This window comes from Dermacentor albipictus, chromosome 1 (assembly GCF_038994185.2).
Source record: "Dermacentor albipictus isolate Rhodes 1998 colony chromosome 1, USDA_Dalb.pri_finalv2, whole genome shotgun sequence".
Lineage (NCBI taxonomy): Eukaryota > Metazoa > Arthropoda > Arachnida > Ixodida > Ixodidae > Dermacentor > Dermacentor albipictus.
The window spans coordinates 308,337,865-308,362,769 of record NC_091821.1 but is presented as its reverse complement, the minus strand read 5'-3'; the positions used below and the strand labels follow the sequence as shown (position 1 = coordinate 308,362,769).

At 50.2% G+C, this 24,905-nt stretch overlaps 2 protein-coding genes across 4 annotated transcripts in view; both read left to right on the top strand.

Annotated features, from left to right (window-relative positions):
* LOC135907064 (diacylglycerol kinase delta) overlaps nt 1-24,905 on the top strand; it is a 472,455-nt gene that overhangs the window by 94,230 nt on the left and 353,320 nt on the right. The gene's annotated exons all lie outside the window — the stretch shown is intronic.
* Nucleotides 1-24,905, top strand: part of LOC139054494 (uncharacterized) — an 85,828-nt gene that overhangs the window by 462 nt on the left and 60,461 nt on the right. The gene's annotated exons all lie outside the window — the stretch shown is intronic.

Below are 24,905 nucleotides of genomic sequence, written 5' to 3'. Positions count from 1 at the left end.
ATCGGATATGGTTGGTATACGAATTGAAATTTATGAGACGGAGAAATGGGAAAAATAGGAAGGTGATCCAGGACTCAGTCAGGCTGAACAAGCTGCACGAAGCACTTCTTTTTCAAAGTCAGGAATGCGGCGATCAAGAGAAAAAAACAGACGTCGTGTAGAATGACACCCGGCGCTTCAGCTAAGTGCCTATGGCGTTGGCTATACTGAGCTCGAAGTCGCGGCTTCGATCCTGCAGCCGCGACGGCCGCGAGCATTTAGACGGGGGCGAAATGCAAAAACGCTCGCGTGTACTTAGATATAGGTACACGGTAAAAAAACCCTAAGTGGTCATAATTAATCCCTAGTTCTACACTATGGCGTGCCACAACAACTACAACGGGGAAAAAAAGAAAATTAAGCATGTTTAAAGAAGAGCTCTCGCTCTGAAATACTTGATAGTTTAAAACAAAGTTGTTCTCTCTCGCTTTGTCTTCGCAGTGGTTGCCCATAATTGAGATCAAGCTTCCTGGCGTTCCTCGAACTAATTGCGGAGAAAACTCAGCCTCATGTTGCACGTTCAAGTGCGGTCACTAAGACCTTCTAATGCCGGGGTAACAGGGTGCCTCCGATATATAGGCCCATCGCCGTGCCTTTCGTCATCGTTATTCTTCCCTCGACAAGCGTCGCACATCGCATTCGTTCTCGTGACATCGCTGTCGTCTCGCACTCTGCATCCGCCTGATTTGGAGTTTGCATTTCGACATAGCTTGTGGGCGATGTAGCGCATAAACATGAACGATTGCGTGATGATAAACGTTTGAACTTTGTGGTGGATAAATAGAAACGTTCCTTGATATTAGACGTTGCCTAGGATGAAAGTAAACACAATTGTACGCATCGCCATTAATTGTAGAGCAGTTAATTAACCGGTTTAGCAAAGCTTCGCTTCACATAGATTCTACACGTGCGTAGGGTCAGCATTTCTTTTTTCTTATGTTTCATGTAAGATTTAGAGCGTCCGGAAAGAAAAAAAAAAGAAAAATGAATTGACAGCTGAAAGTGTGATTTCAGTGCTCCGGGCCTGATGGTCGCTTTTCTTTCCGGAACCGCGGGTTCGAGGGTGCGGTTAACGTAAGCGACCTCAACTACACTGTGAGGCGAGAAGTGTTTGCCTGTCTACGCAACTCGTTCTCTGCCAAGGCACGCGCTATGTGTATACTGTGCATGGGAACACGTGTGTTTGCATCCTGTGCGCAGAGCAATATCAAACACATGGTCGTATGCACGGGTGCGTTACGGAGTTCTCCGCGTCGTTTCTCGCTCCGCGGGTCGACGACCTTGGGTCACTTCGCCCATGTACTCTTCACGAAGAGAGCAAGTTCTCTTGTCTTCTCTGTCACCAAATCGTCCTCTTCTTCACCTTGGCTCTCTTCCGTTTGCTTTATAGAATTTGCTCACCGCACACGCACGCTGCATAAATCACCCGCAGCGTGGCGCCGGACGGTATGCGTATACGGATGGAAAGCGGGTTCTTGCCTTCCGTCCGCCGTTGCCGGCTCACTACGCAGGTGCACGAATTGCGTGCGCGCTACGTTTGTCGCGGCGCCTGTAGCAAATCACATACCGGAGGACATCCTGTTTTTGCGCACCCAGTGCTGCGGACGTAGGGGGGTTCTCGACTGAAGGAATCGATTCTCGGGCGCCGTCCTCTCTTACTTGTGGGCGAAAGGGCTACCTGCCCGTTTGCATCGTCCATCATTCTGTGTTCGTCGTATTTTTGGTTTCGTCCTCGTCGTCTTTCGGTCTGCGGCTCTCTCCAGCGCGTTAACGTGGGCGTCGCAAAGTGTGCTGTCGTGGTTTGCGCGGAAGCGCCATAAATCATCGTAAATGAAAACGCACTGCGTCGTTATGCGCGCAGAGTGTGTCGCTCGCCGCTTTCTGTATTCTTCCTATTATTTCTCGGTCGTTGCCCTTATCGCGAACCGCGGGTAAAATTTAGCCTGCCGAACTTGTGTGCAACACGGAAAGGTTCGTTTAGAACGAGCCCGCGCAGGAGCCAAGCGCCGCTCGGGCTCGTCTCTGACGTGGGCTTTAAGTTAACCCCGGTCATGGTTAACTTTTAAAAACGGGCTCTTTCTATAATGTCTGGGTGTTGTGCACAAAGGGTACCGTACGAAGATCCCTAAAAGAATTAGCAAGGTTATGAATAAACGGGGCTCACGGCGCTAACCGGGTGCATGTATAGCACTGCGGGGCTGTGTTTGTGAGGCTCGCAAACGTAAGTTAAATACGCGGCATTATAGCGTAAAATTAAACAGTAAAGAAAGGCAAAAAGAAAGAAACTCATCGAAAAGCCACGGCTGCGTCGTCCTATGTACACGTCGCGGTGCTAAGGCCATGCCGTGTGGCATTGTAAACTACAGCAGAGCGCGCGCTGTTGGTACGGTAGCTAGCTCGTCTTTTGTAGACGCGTAAAACGGGCAATGCCTTTGCAACGCGGACAAGCCAGCCCTGGAACTAATCATTCCGTGTTACCAGTTGCGTCCTCGGCGAGAAAGAGCTAGTTTAATAAAAGCTGAAGATGTCGGCCCTATTATATGCGAAGGTCTTGATGCTTCAGTTGGGTTGTCTGAATTCACATGATGAGAACAAACAAACAAACAGAAATGAACAAGAAAGCTAGGAATAAAGACACAAGCCCTAATGACTTTGAACGGTTAAAGAATGCCTGACGGGCGTAGGTATAAGAGCAGGGCCTTCGTACCTGGCTCGGATTGCGTTCCCAGTTCGGTGTTAGGACCCTACGAAATCACTGTTCCGCGTAACTCTCCTCGTATATCAAGCGATGCATCTGCTGCTGACTGCATGGTGGTACGATGGCGGCGGCATTAGGGAAACACGTGACCAGTGTCTACAGGGTAATGTGCACTCAGTGCACAGCGACGGTCTGGTAAAGTCGTTCGATATTAAACAATAACGACAGCCAGCAACAGCGCCGACAACAACAGTCTGAACCGGTAAATACTCTCGGTCCCCAGCGAAAGTTCGCAACGTTCTCGATTGAGAAGCTTTCTCTGCGCGTTGCCTGCGTTTGCACGGCGTGGTGCGCTGGATGCGTCAGTTGTACATTCACTTGGTTACGTTTTCGATCGCCGTCTTACTTCTTGCACAAAATAGCACATTTCCGTCTTTGTGCAATCAGAGCGGCACTCGAATTTGCTCTCCTTGAGCCCGTTCAATGGTGGAGCAGGGGTATCCTCCACTGACGTTGCCCACTCATCTGAACCTTCTTGACGTGCAAGTCGACGGTGTTCCTGTATCTGCTCTTATAGACACTGGGGCGCATTTGTCGGTAATGAGCGCGGACTTTCGTACCCGCCTGAAAAAAATAATCACGCCCGCCACGACGCTTGTTGTCCGTGTCGCCGATGGCGGAACAGCCCCCGTAATTGGTATGTGTGCCGCCCGCGTCTCCTTCGCCGATCGTTCAACAGTCGTGCTATTCACAGTCATCGCCCACTGTCCCCACGACATCATCCTCGGCTTAGACTTCCTCTCCGCACATTCTGCTCTCATTGATTGTTCCGCCAGTACTCTCCGCCTTGACCTGCATGTTCTGGATCCCGCTGAACCACACCCCAGTCGCCTCAGTTCCGTCGACTTTGTTCGCTTGCCACCTACGGCACTGACTTACGTTGACCTAGTGTCATCCCCACCAGTGCCGGACGGTCACTATATCGCGGCTCCTATACAAGACGTCCTCCTTACACACGGGATCACGGTACCTCATACCGTTTTATCTATTACGGCTAATTGCGTCTGCCTGCCAGTGGTCAATTTTGGCTTGACGACACAAGTGCTGCCACGCGGGATGTCTCTGGCCCAGCTTTGCCCATTCGAAGATCACTCAATAGCATCTATTGAGGTAGACAGCAATTCAGCCGATCCTCCTCTACCATCTCAGTCGACAACTTGCACCATCGCCGACTTACAGAAAATGATTGCGCCCGACATGCCGTCCGAGCACGCTCGTGAGCTCTACCGCGTTCTGCTTTCCTACAACGATATTTTTGACTTTAACGATCGTCCTTTGGCCCAAACTACAACTGTTAAACATCGCATTAATACCGGCGATGCCCCTCCTATTCATCGCCGCCCGTATCGAGTGTCACCGGTTGAGCGTCAAGTTATTCACGCTGAAGTGCGCAAAATGCTTGCCAATAACATCATAGAACCGTCATGTAGTCCATGGGCGTCACCGGTAGTACTGGTAAAAAAGAAGGATGGTTCATGGCGCTTTTGCGTGGATTATCGGCACCTTAACAGGGTTACCAAAAAGGACGTGTATCCCCTAACTCGGATCGATGACGCCCTTGACTGCCTCCATGGTGCTCGTTACTTCTCTTCTATTGACCTCCGCTCCGGCTACTGGCAGATTGCTGTGGACGATCTCGACCGCGAGAAGACTGCTTTTGTAACTCCGGACGGTCTTTATCAATTCAAAGTAATGCCGTTTGGTCTATGTAACGCTCCTGCCACTTTTGAGCGCATGATGGACTCCCTTCTTCACGGTTTCAAATGGTCCACATGCCTGTGCTACTTGGACGACGTCATAGTATTCTCCCCAACGTTCGCTACGCACCCCGAGCGCCTCTCGGCAGTCCTGGACGTTTTTCGTCGCGCCGGTCTGCAACTGCACGCATCGAAGTGCCAATTCGGCCGTCGCCAGATTACCGTCCTTGGGCATCTCGTTGACGCGAACGGAGTGCAACCGGACCCAGGCAAGATCCATGCTGTTACGCACTTTCCTGTTCCGAAGTGTGTCAAGGATGTGCGCAGCTTCATCGGCCTTTGTTCCTACTTCCGCCGTTTCGTGAAAAATTTCGCGGCCATAGCACGACCACTAACCGAGCTTTTGAAAAAAGACGCCCCTTTCCAGTGGGGCGTTAACGAGGCCTCTGCATTCTCGCATCTAATCGACGTTCTCACAACGCCTCCCGTTCTGGCCCATTTCGATCCGTCTGCGCCTACCGAAGTTCGTACTGATGCCAGCGGTCACGGAATTGGCACAGTACTGGCACAACGCCAGCGCGGCAACGACCGTGTTATCGCTTACGCCAGCAGGCTCCTCTCACCCGCGGAGCGCAACTATTCCATCACTGAGCGTGAGTGTCTGGCCCTAGTTTGGGCGGTTGCGAAGTTCCGCCCATACTTATATGGCCGACCCTTTTCCGTTATCACAGACCATCACGCGCTTTGTTGGTTATGCTCATTGAAAGACCCTTCAGGAAGACTTGGTCGCTGGGCCCTACGCCTCCAAGAATATTCGTTCTCTGTCACCTACAAATCTGGCCGACTACACAAGGACGCTGACTGCCTGTCTCGCTACCCGGCAGACGAGCCTGACGACGCCGACAGTAGTACTGCCGACGGCATTTTCTCTGTGTCTGCCTTCGTTAACATCGCCGATGAGCAGTACCGAGACCTATCGCTGCGGGTACTCATCGAGCGTCTGCGCTCTACACCTACCGACGCATCCGTTCGCCGATATGTCCTCCAGGGCGGCATTCTGTACCGAAGGAACTTCCTCCCTAACGAATCTGATCTTCTTCTTGTCGTGCCAAAACATCTACGACAGACTGTGCTCTTTGAGATGCATGACGCACCTACTGCAGGACATCTTGGCGTAACCCGCACGTACGACCGCGTCCGCCGCCGCTTCTATTGGCCTGGTCTCGCTCGCTCTGTCCGACACTATGTTGCTGCCTGTGATACCTGCCAGCGTCGGAAAACACCTCAGGTGCTACCTGCCGGTCATCTCCAGCCGATCACTGTCCCTGTGGAACCGTTCTTTCGTGTTGGATTAGACCTCCTCGGTCCCTTTCCCACGTCATCCTCTGGGAACAAATGGGTAGCCGTCGCAACTGACTACGCCACCCGATACGCTATCACGCGGGCTCTCCCTACCAGTTGCGCCACTGACGTCGCGGACTTTCTCTTGCGGGACATTATCTTACTTCATGGCGCCCCGCGACAGCTGCTCACTGACCGTGGTCGTAACTTCCTCTCGAAAGTTATCGCCGACATTGTACGTTCCTGCTCCACTCAACACAAGCTGACTACCTCATACCATCCTCAAACCAATGGCCTGACAGAGCGGTTAAACCGTACTCTTACCGATATGCTGTCAAAGTACGTTTCCAAGGACCACCGCGACTGGGACATTGCCCTTCCTTACGTCACATTCGCTTATAATTCTTCCCGGCACGACACCGCCGGATTTTCTCCCTTTTATCTGCTCTACGGTCGCGAACCGACCTTGCCCCTTGACACGGCACTTCCTCCTACTTCGATCTCAACAAGCGAGTATGCGCGCGACGCCATCGCTCTCGCACTCAGCAGCGTCAGTACAACGCCCGCCACCGTGACGTACAGTTTTCGCCTGGTGCGCTCGTGCTCTTGTGGTCGCCCTCTCGTCACGTCGGACTTTCACAAAAGCTCCTTTCGCGATACACAGGACCCTACCGCGTGCTGCGCCAGGTGACGCCTGTGACTTATGAAATTGCTCCTGTGAGCTCAACCTCGTCATCTACTCTGGCGTCTAGTGATGTCGTGCACGTCAGTAGGCTCAAGAGCTACTACACTGCTTCAGAGTCCAGCCTGTAGTCGCTCCGGGACGGCGCTTTTGCCGCCGGGGGTAGTGCTACGGGGTATGTTCCCACTGACGAAGAGCTGAGCAGGAAGAAGACGAAGACAACGATTGGGGGCTAGCGCGGGCTGTTGCCTCTTGGCCAAGTGCGGCGTATTACGTTGTAAATATACTTGTATATAGCTTTTCATTTGCGTCTTCTTACGTAACAATATTTTGAGAATATGACAGGACAGCTTTTGAAAGCATTGGAAATTCAATGGGCCGCGGATTTCATAAATAACTGATACCGACGATCAGGCATGCGCACTATCGAGCTCTACATACGTTATCGGTGGATGCCGGGACACCGTTATCGATGTGCCGACTACTGTTGATGCATTTTGATTCTGCTCTCAAGATCGGATTCCAGTGGCTAGACTTTGATCCGTGACACGTGGTCTTACATTTGCCTCGTCGAACTAAACTGTTTTCACATTGCAAACACTCGCCTACAGTTGTTGACCCCTGAATTGCATATCCCGTCTTCTGCGTGGAATACTGCGATGGGAAGAAACTCTCCTGCACCGTCCGTTGCCTGGTGTCACGTGGACTGTAGGTCGCTTTCTTTCTGACTGAAGTAGCCAACAGCGTACGTATGCCTGTCACACACTCGCGGTCGTGATGGGACGTTCGCGCATGTGGCTGTGTTTGCCCCCTCTCCACGTCACAGTGGGGAGAGGCAAGAGCTGTGTATCGCGCTTTGGAGACGCTTGACAGACGCCCGCTGTCCTAATAAAGACATCAGGGCAGCGTAGTCCTGATCATCTATAGACCATGGCCTTTCCGGCTTTTCGAAGCGCCAGCAGACAAGGGATGTAGAAAACCAATCATGGGCAGTTTTATTGTTTGCTTGATTTTATTATACGCCTTCTGTCTGCTGGCGCTTTGTTCTGAAGATTAATGCACATCAATTTGCCCAGGTTTCGATTCCTTTATGGCCGGTCAGCCACTTCGCTGGGCTAACGTATCCAGCTCCTATTTAAGTACATCCCTCTCTCAAGACGGTCACAGCAGCCATCTGCACTATAAAATCTCCTATAGGCTCCCTGCAATGGTCAGGCGGCGCGGCGATCGGCCCAGCCGTCAGCGCCACGGTGTCAGTTGCGCGAAACACTGAGGCGGCCGATGCTGCGGAGGCATGCTTTAGCGGCGCTCGTTTGAAGCACTTCGAACGTTCTAAATTCCGGTTTTAAGGCAATCGAAAACGTCGAGGCCCATTTTTTACCATCGACGCTTGAGAAAGGACGTCAAATTTACGACTGCAACCACGTATACCGTGTCAAAGAAGTAAACAGTACGGACATTACAATGAGGTGCTTAAATTATATTGTGTTTTTTAGGTGCCAAACCCACGATCTGATTAGGAGGCACGCCGTGGCGGGAGACTCCGGAATAATTTGAACCACCTGGGGTTCTTTAACATGGACCTAAATCTAATTACACGGGTGTTTTGGTATTTCGACCCCATCGAAATTCGGCCGCCGTGGCCGCGATTTACTCCCTCGACCTCGCGCTCAGCAGCCCAACACCGTAGCTACTTAGCAACCCTCCGTAGGTCGCGAAGTATTTATCAGAAGAAAATAAGTATGCTTACGACGTCGATCTCAAAGTGCGTTAAAAAATCGTTATTTTATGCCACTTAAGTGAGCAGATACGGCCGTGGACGTCATGTAACTGTAATTTGTCGCTTCCTTACTTGGAGCGTGCATTGCACCTCACATTGTAGAGGTTCTGGCGAATTGGCCGGTAAGTGCTTTTTTCTCCGTTGACAAAGTGCCTCGAGCATATTCTGGTGTTGTCGTTCGGGCTCGAATGTGAGAGACAGGCATTACCGCTGAAGCATCATAGAGAGCAATCAGCTGAGACTAAACAACGTGAAGACTTAACAAATATGCGCTTGTGTGTGCGAGGGAAATGCTAATTTTCGAATATTCGACGTGTTCTGCAGTGTACTCCAACCTTAGTTCAGTTGTTCTAAGCGCGAGTAAACATCGGCACGAATGAGCTCGGTTCCAGCATTCGCGTCTTGATCTTGGCGCAGGAAGAAGCACAGCGCATACAAAGCTCCAGCACCGAGCGCTTACGAAGCTGTATTTGACACCTATACAACCACTGTGCGTTTGTTTTGGAGCAAGACGAGCTAAACAACTATCAAAACTGATCTACAACAGCCGGAATCAATTCACGCGTTTTTATGCAGTTGACGCTTTATTGCGTGTTTTTATAGATGCCGCTGCTGGCTCTTTTTCATTTCTTTTTCTTGTTGTTGCACTTACGTCTTCGTTCGTTTAACAGAAATTCGCAAGACCGACACGAACTACGACGATCCACTTCAACCGCCGGGTTGCTTCCCCTGGTTTTGAAGGGAAGCGTTACAATTTGATGCCGACATCCCCTTCGCGGTTGTGACAGTCCTTAACGCAGCAGTATCTGCGTTTGTTTTTGTTCATGCTTCTCCCGATGGAGCTGCGAAGAGGCCGCGGGGAATCCATTGGAAAATTGGAAAAGCAAGCGTGCAGGCGGGCCTGAGCGCACCACGGGCAATGGTGAAATGACGGTGAGGGCCTACCCGCGGGTGCTCACCGCCGCTGCCAGGTGGCGCGACATGTACAGGCAAACTGCATTGCAGGGTGCCCATAGGCACCGCAGTGCGATGCCTATAGCTTCCTGCGGTCCGCGCGCGTAATTTGACATGTGTTCGTTGTTTACGTTTACCAATACTGGTCTCTTTCCCTTGATCTTTTATTTCCTGCTGCCCTCTCCTTCCTCGCTTACCGGGTAGCAAACCGGATTCCTTACCGGTTAGCCTCGATCCCCGTCTTCTGCGACTTCGTTTACCCGCGTGTGTGCACTCCACCGCTTGCAGCACGCGAAGCGCCCTTGTTAATTAACGGCGACCACGCGCCGGAAGTGTACGAGTGCGGCAGACAAGCGAGCGAAGATGTGGGCGCGTGCATCGGGCCAGTGAGGAGGAATCCGTCCGCATCTGCTGCGCAAATTGATTTCCGTTCCTGTCTGGAAGCTCCTCTCTCTCCGCTGCTTTTACTTCCGGAAGGTGAACTTCGCCGGGGACGTTCGTTTTACGTTCACCGTTTCACTCAACGCAAACAAAATCTCAGGCGCGTGCGCAGTGAGCCTGCGGAAGGCAACGATCCGCGCGGTGCGTACACCGCAGTTCCGTGCCGGAAAAAAAGAAGAAAAAAAGCCCTCTTTTCGTCGTTCCCAATTTGGCAAATTTCTTTGCCCGTTCGGAAGGACGTCTAGTATTTGGAAAGCGGGTCGAGCGAATGGATCTACGGTGTGGGACGTTCCTGCGCAGCCTTATCCGTGCGTCGGAAGACTTCGTCGAGTTTGTGTCTGGCGGGGAGCGAGCGTACACGCAGTGCGGGCGCCATCGCCCCCGTCGAGGGAACGCTCGCCCTCCCCTGGCAGAGCGCGGGCGCCCCGACGGTGGCATACACGGGTAAGCTTTCGGCCCTAGCTGCGCGCGACAAGGCGCGCGAAGTGGCGAGTGGCCTGGGTCACCGCGCTGCCGCCGACCACCGCTGGGCACAGCTGGGCCGCCCGCGGAGCTCGCCGCCACGACGCTACGCGCACGAAAGCGCCTACGCGTCCACGCTATATCGAGGCGGGCGACCCGTGGGCGCTCCGGGGCTCCCCATCGAGCACGTTCCCTCGCTTCCACGTGGAAGTTCCCGTCACGCCCTTCTCTGCACACGTGGCTCCCTCGACGCGCTTTATGCGGCTTGGGCGCGCGCCGGCCACGTTGCGCTTGCCCTGACGGCTTCGTTTCGCCGGACGAACGCGATACACGAGAGACACCGTGCGGTCCACTCCGATGCAGACCGCATCACTCGCGATTCAGCGCTCGGCGCAATTGCAATTGCCGCTGGTTGCACGTAAAGCCCCTCCATCCACGCGCCACCGCCACCACCTGGTCGGCGGTGGCGCGTGGATGGAGGGGCTTTACTTGCACGGGCTTATTCAAAGACAGCCCTGTGGATGAATAGCACCCACGTTTCCGTGTTGGGTATGTTTCTAGCCTCTTTCGTGGGCTGGTCGCGGAGTTAGTGCTGGCTAAAGAAGTGTGCGGCTATGTGTATGCTCTGTTTCCGTGGACGCGTGTCCCCGGAGCCACCGGTCCTGATATTACGATATATATATATATATATAAATAAATAAATATATATATATATATATATATATATATATATATATATATATATATATATATATATATATATATATATATATATATATATATATATACACACACAAAATCCGCGGGCTTTCGTGTTCCCCGAATAAAAACGGCCCCGCTAAGTCTATCTCGTTGGAAGTGCCTGGGTCGGGCAATATTTGTGGAGCTCCACAACTTTCCTTTTGACGCCTGAACGTTTCAGGCTATATTTTAAAGGTTGGTTAATTTATCTCGGTTAATTACTGATAAAAAGACGAGCAATAAATGGTACTGTGAGCTTACATAAACGCTAAGAACATCCACGCGATTTCTGTTCTGAAGAACGCATATGTTTTTTCAATATATTGGTCCAAGTTAGCTATCCAAGTTAGTCCAAGTGTGTGTGTGTGTGTGTGTGTGTGTGTGTGTGTGTGTGTGTGTGTGTGTGTGTGTGTGTGTGTGTTCACATACATAAATTTGTTCGGCTGCCGGATTCTAACAACAGACCTCAAGCACAGAACCCTTTTGACCTTTTTATGCACATTCTGGAAAGGCACCGTTTCGAAGCTGCTTACACCGACATGTTACCTTACCTATCCACGATAACTCACCTATCGTTTCACCCATTAAGCCATCTAGTGCAAAACGATTATTCACTCATCCACTCCGCTCATTAGGTCACGTGCTCACTCACTCATTACTTGCTGCTTCTGTTTTCAGTTTCAGTTTATTATTGTTTAAATGCAATGAATTGGTAAGATACAATATACAGACGAGGGTCCCAAAGTCAAAAGACTGCAACGGGAGCCTCGGTTAATAATAACAATGTAGAGATGTATTAAAGAAGAGCAAGCTAAGTAAAAGAAACAAACACAATCGCAGAAATACAACATAGAAAAATAAAATCAGCGAAAACAAATTGTATGTATACAAGCCTATAGTGCAAAAAAACAACTGTGAATACATACAAATGCAAATGTGTAATGAATGACGTAAACTTAGTTACACCTATAAAACAGCTTAAGGGCATGACTAAATGTGTGAAACGATGAAGATTTAATGCTGACGGGTAAACCATTCCACAGTTTTATAGCAGCGCATGATGTCATTCTTCCATAGTTAGAATGAACCATAGGTAGTAGAAAATTGGAGTTACGTTCAAACCTGGTATTATTGATATCGATAAGGTGCCTGGAATCAGTGAATTGGTATGAGAGCTGTTTAGTTAGTAATTTATAAAACATAATTATTAGATGATAGTTGAACAATTTCGTTACAGCAAGGATGTTATTTTCACGAAGTAGTGGAGTAGCACTTGTGAAAAACCCGCTGTTTGTGATAATGCGTATTGCTTGGTTTTGTAAGTGCTGAATAGGCGAGATATGACAGTTATATGTGTTTCCCCAGGAAACAATGCCATAATTAATGCGACAGTGAATGTTACCCTTATTAATTAATTCATTCATTCATTCATCTTTAGCCATATCCATGTGCCTACATAGGGCACGTCGTGTTAACGATTGGCAAGTTTAACTAAATGTTCGCCTCCTAGCGGCCGCGCCCAGAAACAGCCGATCCAGTTTAAAGGTTGAAGCGGCCTCCCTCAAATCGTCGTGATGCCGCCGCGCACAAGTGCGAAAATAAAAAAAAGAGAGGGAGAGACAAGAACGGACGTCGAAATAGTTTTGTTGTGCACCATTATGCATGTCATCGAGGGCGCAAGACAGCAATATATGATTTCTTCTTTTCGCGAAGGGAGCAGACGACGCACATCGGAGAGCGACTCGAATAAGAAACTTCGCATTAGGTAAAGGTGACGACTGGTCCTGCACCGGTTGTGTTCGAAACACTTCACTCGGGCCTTCTTTCTTCCCGGAGAGCGGAACATTGCTTTCATTTTTTATTTATTTCTAATATCTTGCTGGCGTTTCGTATCGCGGAGTGGGCTATGTTTAGGCAGCAGCTTTAATAAATGACAGTGACGTACGTGTAAGCTTCGTTTCGTTTTGTTCGTTTATAGCTTTCTGCTCCATTTTTAGTGTTACTAATGCTTTAAGCAGCAGGAATATTTTCATAATGTAGTTTTGTCTGCAGGCACGGTAACAGGAATGATAACTGCCTCGGAAGGACTGAAGTTGATCATGACCCATGCTATGCCGCAAAGCGACACATCGTTTTCATCGCATGCTTTAATTTAGCGGTGCAAGCAGAAGGTGCTGTTTTGTCAGTAATTCAAAGCGTTTGTCACAAAAGTGCGCGCAATCAAAGCGCGCGCCGCGTATCACCCAAGCAAGCAAAGACAACCGACGCGATCAACGGCGATAGAAGAGAGAGAGAGAGTTCGACCAACACATAGAGGGTATTGCCTCGACACGCGGGGAGTGAAAGGGGGACAGCCCGAGCGTGCGCCCATAAATGCGCCGACGGATGAATAAAATGGCCGCGGCTGAAAACGTGAGAAGTGTGTCTAGAAGGTTCCCAGGCTTTGTTCATGCCATAACGACTCCGTCGGAAAATTCGAGAGACGCCGGCGGAGGGCGCCGTGCTGGAATCGGAGGAGATCGGAGATCAGACCGCGCCGGCGAAGAGATGCGACGCGTTGACCGACTGTCTGCAGAAGGCGCTTCCCCGGCCAGCTGACGAGTTTCTCGGGCGTCTGCATCTCCGGAAGAAGCCCCTTCTTTTGAGATTTGCCTCAAGTTACGTTGGGGACGTCTGGCTCAGGACCAGCATGGATGAATACCAGTGGACATTTGTTACTCATCTTCATTTTATACTGTACGTGTCGAACTCTTAGTGGGTGTGGTTAATTATTTTTCAGAGTTTTGTTAAACCTGAAACGATTTTGACGATTTTGTACAAACGTACTGAGTCGTTAGAGTAGGTCCTTCTGATCATTAATTGCCGCATCTGAGTGCTCCGAGTAAAGGGTATAATTTGTTATAAGGTTTTAAAAATGCACCTCGCTGCTGATCGCAGCTTATCGCTCGGCGGAATTTTCAGCCGCCCGTATACCCATATGACGTAAATCACACAATTAACGTCATGTGGGCGAACTATCCGATTGGCTGCCAGGGCGCGTCATCTAAAATTTTTCCACCTTAATGGGGAACAAATGATGTTCGTAATAGTTGGAATTTTAGTTAATTTGTTTCTATAAAAAGAAAGTAACAAAGAGAATGCACAAGAACAACTTCTAACTACACTTTAGCACTTCCGGCACACATGAAGCGTCGTCTGCTTGTGTTACGACGTGCTCCATTTTGACTATAGAGCTCCGCGGTTAGAGTCAGTCTCAGCCTTTCGCGAGCACTATGATTCGACTTTGTTGCGTTGTGGACTGCAAACGTAGCGACTGGCAATATGTCAAATTGCGACATCGTGTCCCTCAGCAAGGCAGCAGACGAGCGGACTGTCTGCAGCGCATCGGACTGCCGCTATCCGATCGACGCCAGGATTTGGGTGTTTGCGGCCGTCACTTTACACCGAAAGACTACCACAATAGCGTCTCGCACGGCCGGTATTAGGTGTCATATGCAAGAGGCATGGGGCACAAAAAAAGAAAAGAAGAGGACGATGCGTGCCGACCGGTCCGAACGGCAGGAGCCCTCGAGGCGCGTGACCTGAGGTGTGATCGGAGGAGAAGCGGCGCCAAGGTGTTATTGTCAACGTGGCTCTGGGCCAAGAAGGTTGGAGCGCCAGCTTCGTTCTGGCGACGGGAGTCCTGGAAGTTCGGACGGGCCCGTGGCGCTGGTGACCCAGGGTGTAGTCGTCGACCTCGACGACGTTCGAACGAGGCTCCCTGGACCTGCTGCAGCCTCCCACGGTGCTGCCGGGCCCTCCAAGAATTGGATCCCCTTTCTTCGGCAGACCAGCACGGACGATAGTCCCCGGGGCTTCTCGTCGGCACACGGAGAGGTAGCGGCGGAGCCCGGTGTTAGGCCTAGCCAGGCAGGCCTGTGTGACACGTCACCATAGTTCGGGACGCCGACATCCGAGACGGAGGAGCTGGCCGGCCGATACCAAGGAAGCAAAACTTGCGGAGTCGGCGGGAGCACCGACTGGGAGCAAGAGTCGACGCACATCGTACTTGGAGATGCGTGCCACGACTGAGGCTCGTAAGAGCGTTCTGTTTTGTTAGCGTGCAGCCATAGGCCAGGGTTGCCGGACTTTCGCACGAAACGCGCTAAGGACGCACGTAGGCGAAGATAAGGACATTATTTAGGATAAGCAATTGAGTGTGGAGTTTTATCTTTGTCAGTTGAGTTTTGAATTCCATTTTAAGTGTGTTTTATTTTGGGTGTGTTATTAGTAAAATCTGCTGTGCTCGCCTGCGTCTCCCGACTCCCATCTCTCCTCCCAACATCCGCACGGCCCCAACATCAGTCAGTGGCACAAATTGGTGAGCCTGCCAGGATAGAATCCTTACTAGGATACGTCCCAGGACAGGATCCGTCCCAGGATATTTCCAGGATTCTATTTCGGCCCTGTTACCGATCTTGCTGGTTTAGAGATGGAGTGGGAACGTTTGGCGGTGATAGCCAAAGATTTAAACCTGTCGAAGGAGGAGACGATGAAATCCTTCGAGTGTGCTCAACAAGAAAAAGGAAAGGAACATGAATGAACGTGCGAAGAGGAGAAACGAGAAAAAGAAATTTTAGAATTGAAGATTAGGTTAGCAGAGATGTTACGATCGGCCTGCAGGGGTACTGCTCTGCAAAACTATCTCAGTCCGCTGCAGGTGCTTCGATCGATCCGCGGTGGTGGCGCCCTTCAGAGAATCGGCGAGGACGACAGCGCTAACCGACCATGAACTTCCTTCGCAGAATTGGAGACCACGGCAGCGTTAATCCTCCATGCTCCTCGTTCGGAGAATCGGTGAATTGTCAGTTGAGTTTTGAATTCCATTTTGAGTGTGTTTTATTTTGGGTGTGTTATTAGTAAAATCTGTTTGCTGTGCTCGCCTGCGTCTCCCGACTCCATCTCTGCTCGCAACATCCGCACGGCCCCGGGATCAGTTAGTGACACTAGGGTAAACGCAGGGGCACAGGGCCCGGCTGTGTCCCCTTGCGTGTCGTTTCGCGGGATGAACAGAAGCGCGAATGTGAATGGTCTGCACCGGGCAGCCACCTGGTGGCACAGAGCTCAACCACACACGGTAGCAGTAACAAAATGTATTCTTTTTTGCTGCTGGTGTAAATTTTTCGCAGGAGTGTAATCGTTAACTCGTTTTTGTAAATGTTCAAAATGTTTTAAACTTGGTTAGAGCAATATTAGCTCTTTGTTTGGCTGGTTAAGCTCTGCGCCAACGGGTGGCTGGACCGTGGAGACCGATTGGCAGCTCACGTACGTCTACTCTAAATTTCCTTCGTCAGCCTGAGTTTATAGACATATGCATCCACCGTTTCGTTGAAACGCCCAGCTAGCCTGTGGTTACCGGAATACCAGACACGTTCGGCGCTGCGACAGAATGCTCGCAACGCACGCTGCTTCGCTAGCTCTCGCTTGGGGTCGACTGCCAAGCAGCTGGCGGAGAGTTTGGAGAGGCTTCGCGCGCTCGTTCCTAGAGAACCGGAAGTCGACGACACGACGTGCCATCATGACGTAGAGCCAGTGAATGCGGAGCTTAGCCCCGATCACTCGGCGAACGAGTTGAGGAGAAAATGCGTGACTATGGAGGAGGGCAACTTGTAATCGTCCGTAGCTCGTTTAATGTGAGACGTTTCACACAAATTGGGGTGCGAATGATTAACCTTAGCTGTACCCTACGCGTTTGCAAAATTTGTCCGAACCGTTTCAGGGGCCCTTTAATACCCATCTGAATTGCATTGTGAAGTGCCTAGCCGAAGTGTGCATATTTTCATGTAACCGCATTATTTGAACAATATATTTCGTTGAATTTTGACAACTCTGGGCTCTTACTCGGTCTTTGGATCCACAGCCGTCGTTCGCTGGCGCACCAGAGGGCCCCTTATTAATTGTCCGTGCTTTTGTGGGGTTATTTTCGGAAGCTGATAAGTCGGCTTTGGAATTTGGATCGGGGTTGGCGCCTCATTCACGAGGTGTGTGACAGCGTTGAATTGTCAGTTTATTTGCTCACAAGAAATTTAGAAGCAGCAGCAAACAGCGCTCGTTCCAGCTTTGGAGCGTTCGACCTGTGCGCAACGCCGCTAATTTGCTTTCCGACACTGTGCACGCAGCTAAATTCCATTAAAACTGGTTCACTTCGTTTTCAAGTCATGCATTTAGACTAATGCAAGTGACTTAGCCCAAAAGAAAAAAAACCCTGACTAAATTTTTTAAACCTGTTCGAAGCAACTCAACTTGGCCCGATTGGTGGCCACTTCTCGCATTTCACCAGGATTTGAGAATTTCTGCAGGCGGCGGGCGTCTGCTGTGTTCCCAAGGCCGGGCCGCACCTCGAACACTGCGCACTGCAGGCACGAACAAGTGCCAGCCATCGGAGCTATCAGCATGCTATACAAAGAAAGGTGCGGCCCCGACTCACAAGTGGAACTCTAATTTATTCTTATCCCAAGGCACACTGAACAAGCAGCTTTACAGTTTTTAGCCTCCTTCTGTCAGTGCAGAATATCCGATTTAGCTTCTGAAAGCAAGACGGGCGTTACTGCCCATATATTGCGAGATGATATATTTCACAAAGTACAAAACGAGTCGCAGTTTTCTATGGAGGTCGAAAACAGTCGAGTATCCTACCCGTACCAGTAAGGCAACACCGCAAACAAGTGCTTGGATCTCTTGTAGGCCTACTACGCACACGCACCTCCCATTTGTAACTTCCGACTGGCTTGAAAGGCGCCTTGTCTTTAAAAAAGTCTTATGCGGCTCGTGGGGCAGGCCGGACGTTGGCACGCACAGCCCAGTTATGTCCGTGGTTTCGTCGTTGAAATCCTTGAGAGCGACCAAAACAAGGCAATCGGCAGCAAGGACCCTGTCGGCTTCGACGAAGCACCTCGATTGAACACCGCGAACGAGAAACGCGTGAGCGCAGCACCAAGCGAAAGAGCTAGCCGCCATTAATCTGGGTGTCGTAGCCATCTTTGCTTATTTGGACAATGTTGCCAGAACAAGTAACGGACTCTGGAGTTGGCAATACTATACAGCCCCCCCATTTCGCTATCCGATGTTCCTTCCGGCACATTGACCGGCACTCACTCGTGTGTGCTTCCAGCGTTGTGCAATTGGATACAGCCACGTGCTCCTCGGCGTTCCTCTCGCTGGAGAGATTTATGCGCGGCGTCCCCGCGAAGCCGGATCAGGCGGTAATCCTTTGAGGGACGGCAGCCTCCCTCCCGTCTGGGGATTGTTTTGCGGTTGCCCTTCCGCGGGCTCTCAGCTCCGATATATCACCGGCAGCACATGCGGAGACAGCACTGGCGGAAGCGATGCTTGATTTCCGTTCTGCGTCTGCACGTGCGTGCTTTAACCCGCCGCGCAAGGTTCCTTTTGCTCAAGTTATACGCGTCGGGTGCGTCAGTGTATAGCACGTTGCCGGAAAAGGAAGTATGAGAAGCTGGTCACGTGGTAGAGGTTGAGAGGAAATGGGAGAGCTTAGATGAGCGAACGCGCGCGCGTGTGTGTTTGTGTCAGTAGATGGGTGAGTGCTATCCTGAACAACACTTTTCAATGTGATGAGCGCGGTTTCAATCCTGGATCCAGGACCTCAAAGAGATGCGACGTAATGTTGGCCCATTTCTCTCGCATTTACCGCTAAAACGCCAATGAATGTCTTTTTATTGCTTCAAGCCTATACGTTCTGATACATATATATATATATATATATATATATATATATATATATATATATATATATATATATATATATATATATATATATATATATATACAGTGAAGTAGACGCGCGTATGAAGCGGTTTATTGACGTTTCGGCCGGGGTCCGGCCTTCATCAGAATCACGTGGTTCTGATGAAGGCCGGACCCCGGCCGAAACGTCAATAAACCGCTTCATACGCGCGTCTACTTCACTGTGAATATTTACCCGGACCCAGAACTGCTTTTTTTCTGGTATATATATATATATATATATATATATATATATATATATATATATATATATATATATATATATATATATATATATATATATATATATATATATATATATATATATAATTTCTTTTCGGTGAATATCGTAGGACATTCGACTGGTAGTTTTCACACGCTCCTGCGAAGCTTCAAAAAACGTTTAACAATGTAACTAAGATTTACGATGATAATAATCACGTTCCTGTGTTAAAAAATCCGGAATAATGCTACCAAAGACATTCGTCTCCGTAATACGGCTTCGTTGCCGTTTTACACGATCATAAGAGCGCTTTGAAAGCAATCTCAGAATGGCCTGACGAATGTGCCACCTGTTTCACGATCGTCTATCACGTTGAAACGGGCTGCATGATTGCACATCCTGCTCCTCTATACCGCAATTGATACAATACCCAGAATAAGGTTTTCGAGAAGCAATCTAGCAAAGGCACAAGGGCATGGCCGGACGTGACTGTGCTGGACTTAAATGTGCAATTTCTATTCGAACGCGCATACAATGATACATTTTTTATTTTCGAAATATTGAGCTTGAACTCGACACGAAGCTCACAAATCTGTGCTAGAATTCTGGATCTACATTTGGGCGAATTGGTACTGGTTGAGCGTCTCGAAGAGGGCAGCGCAAGACATCGAAGACGGCAGGCAGGAACACAGCGTTGTCCTGAGTGTTCCTGCCTTCTGTCTTTGCTTTCTTCAAGACGTTCCGGGCTAGAAGGCTTCTGAAGCGCGGGACTCGTCTTTAAGCCCGTGTGTCGTGGTGCGTGCCTGCCCCCTTCCTTCTCACTCTGCTCTCCAATCGGATGGGTGCGGAGTACCGTTTGCTAGGCCGCCTATCTTTCTCTTTGTTTGGTGCTTCTGTGCAGCAACAGCAACAACAACGACATGTGTGCGAGGCACAGCCGAAACTACCGTCAAGCTACAAGCTACCGTCAGTATTAGACGCCTCTATAGTTGTGTTGTTGTCCATGGTCCGCTAGAGGTTTCACGAATCATTTCCAGCTTGAAGTGCAAGAGAAATTGCGATATCATGCTCTCTATCCAAGCACGAGTTGTGTCCCTCATATTTCAGCACCTCAAACGAAGTATGCCGACCGAGAGCAGACCACGTTAAAGCGTGTTTGTTTCCAACAAATGTCCCCGAGGAAACACTGGACCGGAAGTTACCGACAAGCCGCAGGTGCGAGGCCTAACCAAGACGAACAATGGGCACCCGCTGTCGAGCTTCTCGCGCGAGGTTTGCATCACTATGCAAACGGCCGTCCAGCCGAACAAATACCGACTACATCTGGTGGTGTTTATCGGGCGTCTCGCTTATCGAGCCCAGGCGCGCCCGCCCCGTCTGCGCATTTGTGAGAGCTGCTCTCGGGAGTTGGCATGCGCAGAACGAGAAGGGGCGCCTCTCGAGACGTTTGTTGACGGGAGCTTATTCTTGGCGCGCCCACATTGCTGCTGGACAAAGCTCGCGCCTTGAGGCAGACAAGAACCGGGGAAATACAGGGAGCAAGGAGGAGAAGAAGAAGAGAGAGGGAAATGCACCCCGCGTAAAGCTGCGGCTGAAGGGCCTTACGACAGCAAAGTCAGATCTGTCTTGCACTCGGTCGTGTAACCCCTTCGAGCAACAGAAAAGGGAAACCCGAGCCGCCTTCAGAAAGCGCCCTGCATGAAAGTGCTCATGCAATGAGTCCAAATGTGCGGCGTGAAAGCTGCTTGTCTCATGCAACAACCGCAGCCGCGGCCTTATAGAGCTTCGGCTGCGGGAAGTTGTGGGTCCCGCAAGGCACCCACTCCCATGGGCGCAAGTGATGTACCACGGCCTGGCGTTCGGCTTCCTTCACGGGTGATACGCTTGGGAAAGAGGCCTGCGCCCTAAATTTCCGTCGAAATCCTCGTGAGTACAGATATATGCGTGTGATAGATACGAACCCACATTTCAAGTTAAATCGTCGCTAGAAAAAACGAAAGATGTGGATTCGGCTCCCACCGGCGGTAATTTGCGTTTTCGTGCGTTTTTATTTATATTTTCTTCATTATTTATACATTTCAAATTAAGGAACACATAATTTCCCCAATGTCTTCCTGCGCTGCACTGCTCGTTGGTTTCATGTGGTTGCGCCAGCTGATAGTACGCGCCTTGGTGAAGCCTGTCTTTTTTTCGCAGTGCTCCGCTGTGCACGCTGTGCAGCATTGTAGCGCCATCTAGTAAGCACTCCAGAAATGCCGGCTGTTACGTCCGAGATTCGGGAGCACCCCTTTGCGTCTTCTTGCGCCTTCTTTATTATTGTTTTGTTTTTCAAGATGAAATAGTCACACAAGCGACTCTAGGCGAGCTGACACGAACGTGAGGAAAAAGTAATAGCTTGCTATCGCAAATAAATTTTTACGTTATTACACATCTCGCAGGCACATATGACACAAAAGAGGCTTCAGACAAGAGAACTTGACGAACAGGTGCAAAGACCAAGTAGCTATCGCAAATAAAACTGGCAGTTCTTTGACTGCAATAAGCTGGCCCTCAGCTGCAGCAAACGTTTGCAGCGACAGCGACAGACAGCGATGCGCATCGCAGTCTACGCAAATCGGGCACAATCAGCTGCATTATTTTTAGTGACGGTGCGAGCCAGCTCGCGAGAGGTTCGCTGATGCACCACCACATCGGTGGTGTCCATGTCATGACATGCCAAGAACTTTATTGAGGTCCTGAAGAGCTCGCGCCTCGGGATGAGCTCCGACTGCTTCACCCATGACGGGACTGGCAGGCCGAGACTCACCGCAACATCATGGGCCTTCTGGACAGCCTGGGGTCCACTTGTCTAGCCTTTCGGTCTCTACCTCATTTGAGTTTGAGGAGAGCACGAGCAATGCTAGTACCGTGCACTTTTCCCACGTACTGATTGCTTCCCTGTTACCGGACATGTATTCATAAACTAACGGTTCTAAATACTTCCTGTACGTGCATGATATTTGGTCGCGACAATAAATGTCCTCAAGAACTCCTGTTGCAATCGTAACAAACAGCTTCGTTATCTTTTTCGTGACTTCGATATAGTTACCACGGAAGAAATGATTGTGAACCGGAAGGGCGAGTCCATATAACAGCTGTCACCGTATGTAGGAAAGGCTGCAGTGTACAACAGGACAGCACTATACCCGCCGTGGTAGCTCAGCGGCCATAGCTGCTGAGCAAGAGGTCGTGGTTAAACAAGATTATGAACTTAGATTCAGGTGCTCGTTAAGGAAACTCAAATGGTCAAAACTAATCCGGAGCCTTCCACTGCGACGTTTCTCAAACCCCAAAGTTGCTGTGGGTCAACATACACAATCAATCAATAGGGCATCACTGCTCGAACATATGAGTGCGCTCGACAGGTCAGCAGGCGGTCACTCAGGATGGTGGGCTTCAAGGCCATCGAATGCGGTCGCGCTTCCAGAATCTGCCGTCTCGAAAAATGCTTAGGGAGTGCAGCCGGTTCAAAGCGACCTGGTGAGAAAGTGGCGCTAGACGTCTGAGCATCTCCTACATGTAAAGCGCGCGTAATAGGAAAACACGTGCAGTTTCTACAGTATTACGCCCCTCTTCGAAGTACACTCGCACGGCTATGAGGTATAGCGTAAGCTGCCTTTTAATAGCCCTGGTTGTCTAGAATATGCTTAAATGCCGATCTCTATCAATACTGAGTGCACCCCCCCCCCCCCTCCTCGCTATCGCGCGGCTACAGCAATTTCACGCTCCCGTTTTTTTCTCGCGACAATGCCGCCGGACGAAAGCGTTTGCCTTTGCCGAGGCAAATAACCACTCCGCCGCTTCCCTGCCCGCCCGCTAGTCGTGGGAACGGCTGGATTGCTAGCGGGTGCGAATGAGGCCTGACGTACATTCGCACGCACGGTCTGTTTGTAGAGCGCTGCACACATACCGCGCATACCGTTTGCGAGTCTGTCGGAGGAAGGCCGCTTAAGATTCGGCGCCGAAGGTCGCCACGCACACCCAATCAGGCGTGATTTCTCTCAGGACCCGGAGGCGAGGAAAGAACACGCGTGAACGAAGGAAGGAGAAAGAGGGAGAGAAAACACAGCTCTCTGTCCAAAAACAGAGAGAACCAAGTAGAGATCGGAAAGGAGGGAGATAAATGAGACCGCGCGAGAAACGCAAAACCAGAGTGGAGAGGAAAAAAGTAACCGAAACTGTAACGCACCAACAAAAGGAAGAAAGAAAGAACAAAGAAAGGGTAACATCGAAACGAGGTAAAGAGAGCAGCACGGGCCGCAGAATCATCGATCCCCGCGCGAGCCGTGGCGTTGGGGAAATTGGTTTCGGAAGCGAACCCCCATTGGGCCCAAGAGCAAAGAGCGGCGATTTCCCAAAACGGCAACGCGGTCCTCGCGACCTCCCCAGGCGTGCTTCTACAAGCCCTTGCTTTTCCGAAAGCGGGAGGCAGCGATTCATTCATTCGTTCAGTGGCCACGGCATCGCAGCCGAGCGATGCGGCAGCGTGGCCCGAGTGCGTGCGTCCCCTTCCGCGCGATGTCCGGTTCGGTCTGGGAGAGGAAATTTTTAATTAATGCCGACTCCGATCGATCGAAACCCGAGTGCGGCTGTGCCTATAAGCCGCTCAGGAATCGTTGAGCTTCCCGTTTCAGTGCCACTGCACCGCGCGATAAATTCAACAGTTAGCAAGGAAAACGTGCCAAGTGATTGGAGGCATGACAACTGCAATAACGCTGCGCCGATCACGCGGTGACATGTGGAAAATACAAGGTGCACAAGAGAGGGGGGAGGGGCGGGCACAAATGGATGTATGACATGAAATCGCCACCAGTTTTGAACTATTTTCAAGCATCTATAGATGTAACCCGCGATGAGTGAGTAGTTTAGGTGACGAAAGACGTTACAGGAAGCGTTGCAAGTGTCGCTATCGAATAAAGCAAATCACGGCATCCGCGACCGATTCGTGCAAGCATCTGTTGTACGCCTCAAAGCTCAATGTATGCGTCAGCTGTGCGCCGTCCCGCGTGCTCGAGTCTGTGAGAAAGATGGAAAGAGGCTGCTGAAACCACGCGGAAAAACGTAATGTGGCAACGCCGGCATCACTGCGGCTGGCTTTGGAAAGCACGATCTTGCTTCGCCTTAGATGAGTAATTTATATTGATTTACATAGGTAGCACATTTTCTTCCGGTAACAATTTCTTTGCAGTAGTGCACATTAATTAGTAATATCCTGATGTTTGTTTTCTGTTTAATTGCTTCTCTATTTTTTTTTTCGCATTACGCACGAACGTGCAAATATTGGACTGAGTACAGAAATCCGTTAGGTTATCACGAAACGCTTGGAACCTTCAAGTCGTGCGGAATATTCTAGGAATCATTATCCTCCAGTTACGGTAACGTAGTCGTTTTTAACTGGTACCGATAAGAACGACTTCGCAACTTCAGTGAACCGTAACGTTCAACGCGCGAATGGCGAGAACTTGAAAGAGCAGCGTGTTCAGCTCATCCAACAATAGTATTCTCGAGAAAAACTGGACGCTGCTCTGATTACGTCTACCTAGTAATTGTAAATAAATGAACGATTAAACAAAATAAATTGAGAGAGAGAGAGACAGATAGCGAAGAGAGGAAAGGCAGAGAGGCCTACCAGACGAGCGTTCGGTTTGCTACCCTACACTGGGGGTAAGGGAAAGGGGGAACGGAAAGAAGAAGAGAAGAAGGAAGTGATGACTGTGTGCGGTGAAGCGGGTGAGGGCCCGCTAAGCATTTCGGCAACGTGGCAATCTTTGCCAGCATGACTGGCGCAGAACGACGGGAAGGACTGCATAAAGGGCCCAACCCTAGACACCAGCCAACCCACCAACCGGTCAGCCAACCAACCAGTCGGTCAACTAAACAGAGTATAATATGGCAAGCAGCGCTTTTTGGTGTGACCATATGTACAGGCCAACATTTACCGCGTTTCAAAGAGAAAAGGCTTGCTC